The sequence below is a fragment of the Electrophorus electricus genome, chromosome 21, assembly GCF_013358815.1.
Source record: "Electrophorus electricus isolate fEleEle1 chromosome 21, fEleEle1.pri, whole genome shotgun sequence".
In the NCBI taxonomy this organism is placed as follows: Eukaryota; Metazoa; Chordata; class Actinopteri; order Gymnotiformes; family Gymnotidae; genus Electrophorus; species Electrophorus electricus.
The window spans coordinates 12,801,336-12,808,835 of NC_049555.1; positions in this window are offsets into that span (position 1 = coordinate 12,801,336).

The window sequence follows — 7,500 nt, forward strand, 5'->3', positions numbered from 1 at the left end:
CATGTAGACATGGTCAAGTTGAACTGCTGAAGTTCAAACATAGCATCAAAAAGGGGAAAAAAGATGATGCAAGTGACTTTGAACATGGCATGGTTGTTGGTGATAGGCGGGCTGGACTGAGTATTTCAGAGACTGCTGATCTACTGGGATTTTCACGCACAATCTCTGGGGTTGACAGAGAATGTTTCAAAAAAGCAAAAATATCCAGTGAGTTCCAGCTCTCTGGGTGAAAATGCCTTGTTGATGCCAGAGGTCAGAGGAGAATGGCCAGGCTCGTTTGAGCTAATAGAAAGGCAACAGTAACTCAAATATCGACTGGTTACAACCGAGGTATGCAGAAGAGCATCTCTGAATGCACAACATGTCAAACTTGGAAGCAGCAGACCACACCGGGTGTAATAAGCAACAGAGGCGAAAATTTGCATAGGCTCACCAAAATTGGACAATAGAAGGTTGGGGGAAAAAAAGGTTTCCTGGTTGGATGAGTGTTGATCTTTGTTGTGACTTTCAGATGGTAGGGTCAGAATTAGACATAAATCACATGAAATTATGGATCTGTCCTGCCTTATAGCCACAGTTCAGGCTGGCGGAGGTGTAATGGTGTGGGGGATATTTTTGTTGGCACACTTTGGACCTCAATACCAACTGAGCAGCATTGAATCGCTACAGCCTGAGTGTTGCTGACCATGTCCATCCCTTTGTGACCACAGTTTACTCATCTTCTGATGGCTACGTCCAGCAGGATAACGTACCATCTCACAAAGCTTAAATAATCTCAGACTGGTTCTTGAATATCACATTGAGGTCACTGTACTCAAACAGCCTCACAGACCCCTTTGGGATGTGGTGGAATAGGAGATTCACATCATGGATGTGCAGCCCACAAATCTGCAATAACTGTGTGATGCTGTTGTGGCACTATGGACCAAAATATCAGAGGACTATTTCCAGAACCTTGTTGAATTTTTGCCATGAAGAATTATGGGAGTTCTGAAGAGAGACCGGCCCATTACTAGCAAGGTGTACCTAATAAAGTGGACAGTGAGTACACTCACACACACACACACACACACACACACACACACACACACACACACACACTGGTAACAAAAAAGACTGTTCATCAATACAGTATATATATATATATATATATATATATATATATATATATATATATATATATATATATATATGTTACACTAGACCAATATTGTAAATGTAAAAACAGTTCATCAACAGCCTTGTAACATTCGGCAGAGTTCAGTTCATGCCTCATTTGCCATATTGCAACTGAAACAGTGTTAATAATACCAGAAATCATTATATTTATATTTATATGTATATTTATATTTATATTTATGATGGGAGCTATGTTTGGATGCCACTTTCTCCAAAGCCTGGGAAGAAGGTCTGAAATCTAGAGCACAGGAAGAAAGCCTGCTTTACTAAGTCGTGACATCTGGAAAGGATTACTGTATGTTTGGAGAACAGACAACAGACACTTTCAGCCAAACGACCTAAACCCAGCTGGTCTGCGTGGTGGCATGGTGAGTCTTAAAGGTAAAAGCATTCCAGCAAATGCTGAAGTCAGTCATAATGCAATAGGTATCTCTGCTGTTATTTTTATTATTATTATTATTGTTGTTATTATTATTGGGATTGTGTATTGATAGCACTGAGAAGTATATATTGTAAATATGTGTAAATGCAGGAATGCTTGAGTCTTACAGCATTTCACACGTAATTCCAAACGGCCACGGGCCTTTAGAGATCTGCACCATTCGGATACAAGTCTTGCTACTCCAAAAAGTTTTTCATGACAACAAACAACAAAAGCACACGAGGGATGGGGGCAAGGGATGAGAATTGAGCCGTAATGCAGAAACGTTTAGTTCATTACCACCGAACCCCTCCTTCCCATCCGCACTCCAGAGTGAGTTAATGATTTAGCCCTTAATTTTGTACAGGCATCAGTGTCAAGGTTTAATTAAATACTACTGGATCATATTCAGTCTCACAAATGAGAGCAAATCCCTAATAGCATTCTAATAACTAGCAAATATATCCCCCCCTTAGGCTGTACATGCCATATTACATCTAAACCATTTGCAGTGGTGCCAATTTCATCCTAATATATTCCCTATGTAGTCATATGTGTAGGCGCCACACAGCAAGAGGATCAGGAATGGTGTTCCGTAATTAGCCGGAATCAAGAGTGTTTGCAAGGGTAACACTAAGTTAATGTATTATGTATGTGCAGAGGGTCCTGTGTATTATGTTATGTGTTACTTGAATGTGCCATGCACTTGAGTTCTGTATTCCCGGAGGACTGAATTATGTACGGACTAAATTCATTCCACCCTAAAGAAAATAAGCCATGTTGAGAGATGAGTGATAAGTTCTGTTTTGTGGTGGTGGTTTTGCTCCAGTGCCCCCCCCTGTCCATTGCACATAGTACACCGTGTTTACACTGTGATTCCATACAGTGCGATGGAAAAACACAAGCAAGTGAAACTTTGTTCTTTCAGAAATGTGCGATGGCATTAAAAAAATGTGTTTGTAACTCCTTTATCATTTTCTCTCTCTGCCTTTCTCATACAGAGAGAGAGAGAGAGAGAGAGAGAAAAAAAAAAAACACAATCAGAAAAAGAAATTGTACTCTGGTTCTAAATAACCCATGTGTTGTTATTGTATTTGATATGTTGGAAAACTCTGCTACTCCTGCACGAATTAGCGCTTTGACTCACAGTTGTTATTTATTTCTGTGTGTAATGTTGTTTGCTGAGAAGGGCGGGGGAGTGAATTAATTTCCTCTCCAAGGGTTTGGTGTCATTGTTGGAGCAGGGATGAATTATGCTGTGCACACACAACGTGTCATTTCCTCTCTGCCGTGCAACATTGTCACCATTTGGTAACCCGAAAACAAATTATCCTACACTGGCACAAGTTCAAATTCAATTAGAGCAGCCCACGGTAATTATGTGCAGGTATAAAAGAATCATAAATGCAAAATAATTAACCTAATAATCTTTATGTATGCGCCCCTCATATTAAGAATGTGATCTCTCTATTGTGGCAGACTTGCTGAAACGAGAAAGCACAGGTGGCAGTGCGTGAAAGTGGCCGGTGAACGTCTGAAGACTCATCTGCCAAGCGCCGTGTTGGATCTGCACGCCACAGAGGAGATTGAGCTTGCACGCTAATTCTGACTTCTCCTTTTCCGTGACCATCTTAGCCAACGCTAATGTGGCATTTGGAAAGTGCCTTCTTTAATGTGGCTGGTGTCACCCATAACATCTCATGTAAATGGTTCTGTACAAAACACACTTTCGATAGGTGTGTGAGGACCTATGACTTACGTTACTGTTCTACACTACATGTGCCGGGAAATCCACACGTGTATATTATTATTACTGTCCTATTAATCCTTTAGAAACTGAAACAGCTAGTGTAATAACTTGTAATTGTCATGCCTGAGACACTGAGGGATTACGATGTCCAGCACTCGATTAAGTTCAATCTTGGAGGTGCTCCTCAGCTTCCCTGTGGACTAGTTTAAAGTTGAAATTTCGAGAGCTAGTGTGATTATTGACTCTGCGAGGGATGGCAGGGAGTAGATCAGTGTTTACATGTCTGAAAGGTTGTATTAGAGACCGAATAACCAATGAGAACAGGGCAGCCAGGTCTCATCCAATCAAATGAGGGTAAATTTACTCTTCTCCCCTGGACTGGTCTTTCCAGAATATAGTGATGTTTTTGTAGAAAGAAGTGTTACAGTTGGGAAAGCTATAGCTATCTCTGTCTCTGTTTCTGTCTGTCTCTCTCTCTCTCTCTCTCTCTCTCTCTCTCTCTCTCTCTCTCTCTGACTCTCTCCATCTCTCTTTTGCTCTGTGCTGCAGTATGCAAAGCAGGTATACAATAGCTTTGCTTTATATGTTACACTCTTGGGAGCCTTTGCCTTTATTACAGCATTCAGTAATGATGTGAGAAAATAAAGATTGAATCTCTGTTCTTTCCCATCGCTCTCTCTCTCTCTTTCTGTCTCTCTCTCTCTCTCTCTCTCTCTCTCTCTCTCTTTCTGTCTCTCTCTCTCTCTATCTCTTTCTGTCTCTCTCTCTCCATGTGTCTCTGTCTCTCTCTCTCTCACACACAAACACATGCATGCACCTCCCCCCCCCCCCATTATTTGGGTAAAAAAAAATTATTTGGGTTACCAGCATTGCATTGGCTTTAACATTAAACACAGACACACTCTGAGCAGTTGTTTTCATGAGGAAGGCTATCATTTGTTGAACAGACTGTTACTAAAGCTCCATAAGGCGAAACCATACGAACAAAGCAGCGAAACCTTTTCAAATCAAAAACAGAGTAATTATTAGATTACATCTCAAATATTCTACTATATAGCATTGACTTTGAGACTTGTTCAGCAGATCAGTAATTAGTGCGCGTCTACTAGGGACAACACATTTGTGAGAAGCCAGTTCTGAAATGGCTCTCAAAGGCACCATCAGTCTGGAGAGTAATTAGTGTAGGGCTTTGATGAATTTGCAGACTACTACATTATATTATTCTCAATTAAAACCTGTCTTCCACAGCATTAGTCATTTTAACGCTCTTCATTCATACTAATTAGTGCAAGCCTTAGTTGCCTCTGAGCTGAAGAGGATATTTCAGTATCCCATTAAATGATGCTGAGATATCGGCATGATTGACACCCTGTGAAACTTGGTAAGTAATTACATTACATGCCTCAGAATGTTCCTTATTCGGAGTGTAATGACAACGGTTTAGAGCTGTAGGTCTCTTTGTCTTCTGTTTCTTTTCTTTCTTTTCTTCTGTCTTTTCTTTCTTTTCTTGTCTTTTTTTGTTCTTCCACCCTGTTATCCAAGGCCCCTACTTATTTCAAACCTTGCATTTGTTTAGGAGTTAACCACAAGAATATGGTAAATGAGATTACAGAGAGAGGGAGAGACAGAGAGAGAGAGGGAGAGACAGAGAGAGAGAGAGAGAGAGGGAGAGAGGGAGAGAGAGGGAGAGAGAGAGAGAGACAGAAAGAGAGAGGGAGAGAGAGAGGGGGAGAGGGAGAGACAGAGAGAGAGAGGGAGAGACAGTGAGAGAGAGAGAGAGAGGGAGAGAACAAGAATAAGAGATCCCCATTAACCCCTAAATCAGTCAGCAAACACTAACTTTTGGCAGCAAGCCATTTCTTTTTTGGCCACGCAGGATTAAAACGTTCAGACAAACTCATTCCTTCTGAGGGATCAAAAAAGACACATCAGCTCTCAGCACATTTCAGAGTTATTTAACACGCCTCACGTTAAGTGGACATGGGGACTCCAACATTTGCTTTGTGTCCCAATAAAATACGGTTTCCTCTTCAGCACGCTGTATCGATTCGATTTTTTCAAACATCCACAGCAAATACCATGGGCAAAGTTCACCTTCATGTTGTCTGTCACCCACAGCAGCAATATAACAGAGCGCATAAGAGATGCACACATGGTTAGTGATAAAATAGTCTACTTAATATACCTCCCAGTGGGAGCTGCTTCCCCACAGTTTTGTCATGTGAAAGAGATGCAGGAAGACACAGCAGCGTAGGGTTGTGAGCTAAATCCCACAGTAGATCTTGTTTGGTATATATGCTGCTTTTTTAGTTAAGGGTGAAACCATATTATTTACCGCATTGTTTACTACACACCAGAGAATTTAATAATATAGCATGCTGCATTAGAATGTGGTAATATAGGAGGGTTTCATTATGCCGAGTTTATGGGGATGGCCACTTATTGGGACGCACTTATTTGCTTTGGTTCACCACGACAAGCAATATTGCACTGAATGGCGCCCATAGATTTTTATGTATTACTGTAACCCACATTCTTTAGCCATGGAGAAAAGACAGAGAGGGAGGGAGGCAGAGAGAGAGAGAAAGTGAGCGAGCTAGAGTGGAACTCGAGGCTGTTTGCTGTTCTAGTGCAAGCTTTACAAATTGCTCATTGGTTCTGGAGCCCTGCGGTTTCTCTCCTATTGGTCAGTTCATTCAACACTATTCACTTTCAATTTGAAATGGACAGAAAGGCTGCAATCTGTTTTTTATGACTTTTGGATGCATTTTAACACGTCTTAATATGTGTGTATGCTTGCGAATTTACTATAACTGAGTAAATGAACTGTGTACGTGCGTGTGTCTGCATTTGTTAATTGAGTGTAAATGTGTGTATGTGCATGTTAACTGCATGTATACATGCGTATGTGATTGTTAACAGAGTGTATTATGTGCGTGAGACGGTGAGTATGCTTGTATTTGAATGTACTACATTTGTATAAACACATGACTCTCACCTGACAGCATTTGGCTGAGTGTGTTTCAGCCTCGATGTGTGTGTATGTACATGCATGCGTGTGCGTTTGCCTCATGGCCCTTCCAGGATGTAAAGAATCCCATCAGATAACATGGGGAACTGTAAGCTGGAGACTGGAAAGGAACCGTGTGAATGGACGGCCATCAAAGTGAAGGGAGGACGTGGCGTGTGCTTCCTTCAAACGTGTCGTCAAACCAGCGAACAGCTGCACCTGCTCAAATACCGCAGAGACACTCATGGCTCTTCACCGCCAGGGACTATACGAATGGAAAAGAAAATAATGAAAGCATGCAAACTTTTAAATGGCTGCAGACGTTTTCTACAAAGCAGAGACGTGCTGCCCATCGTGCACCCTATCATATACGGGTTGAATGTAAACATGCTATTGTCACACTCACACACACACTCACACACACACACACACACACACACACACAAACACACACACACACACTCACACACACACACACACACACTCACACACAAACACACACACTCACACACACACACACTCACACACACACTCACACGCACAGACACATGCACAGACACATGCACAGACACATGCACAGACACACACACACACACACTTCAGTGAGTGACATGCTGTTTGTTTATGATTTGCTGCATGTAGATGATTTCATACCCTAATCTGACATGTTGTCATTGCACACCTTACCACGCTGTCACACACACACACACAAAAGGCAGGCATCATCACAATATTTCAGTACTGCCAGATGACGCTTGTGGATAGAGTGGCTAAAAAATCCCATATCAAAAACATAAAGGCGAGACATGTTTGGAGAGGCCTTAGTCTGGCTGTGTTTGGCTATGTTATTGTTATAGTCTTGGGCTACACATTATGAAGTTAAAAGTTAATGCGTTTAAAAGGTTTATTTAACTACATTCTAACATAAAAAGGCAGTACTTTAAGGTCCAGGAATAAAATATGGTCTGCCAAGCCTTCATAGTTCTCATGATTTTTAACTTTGCTGTTATTTCCCCTAAAAGGTATTTAGAGCAATAACAATTTGGTAGCAGAAGTGTAATTACATTAGTAAAGTATGGATCACTGTATCCCTTCCACTTCACTATTCTTTAAATAGAAACCACAGTTTCTTATCCCAGT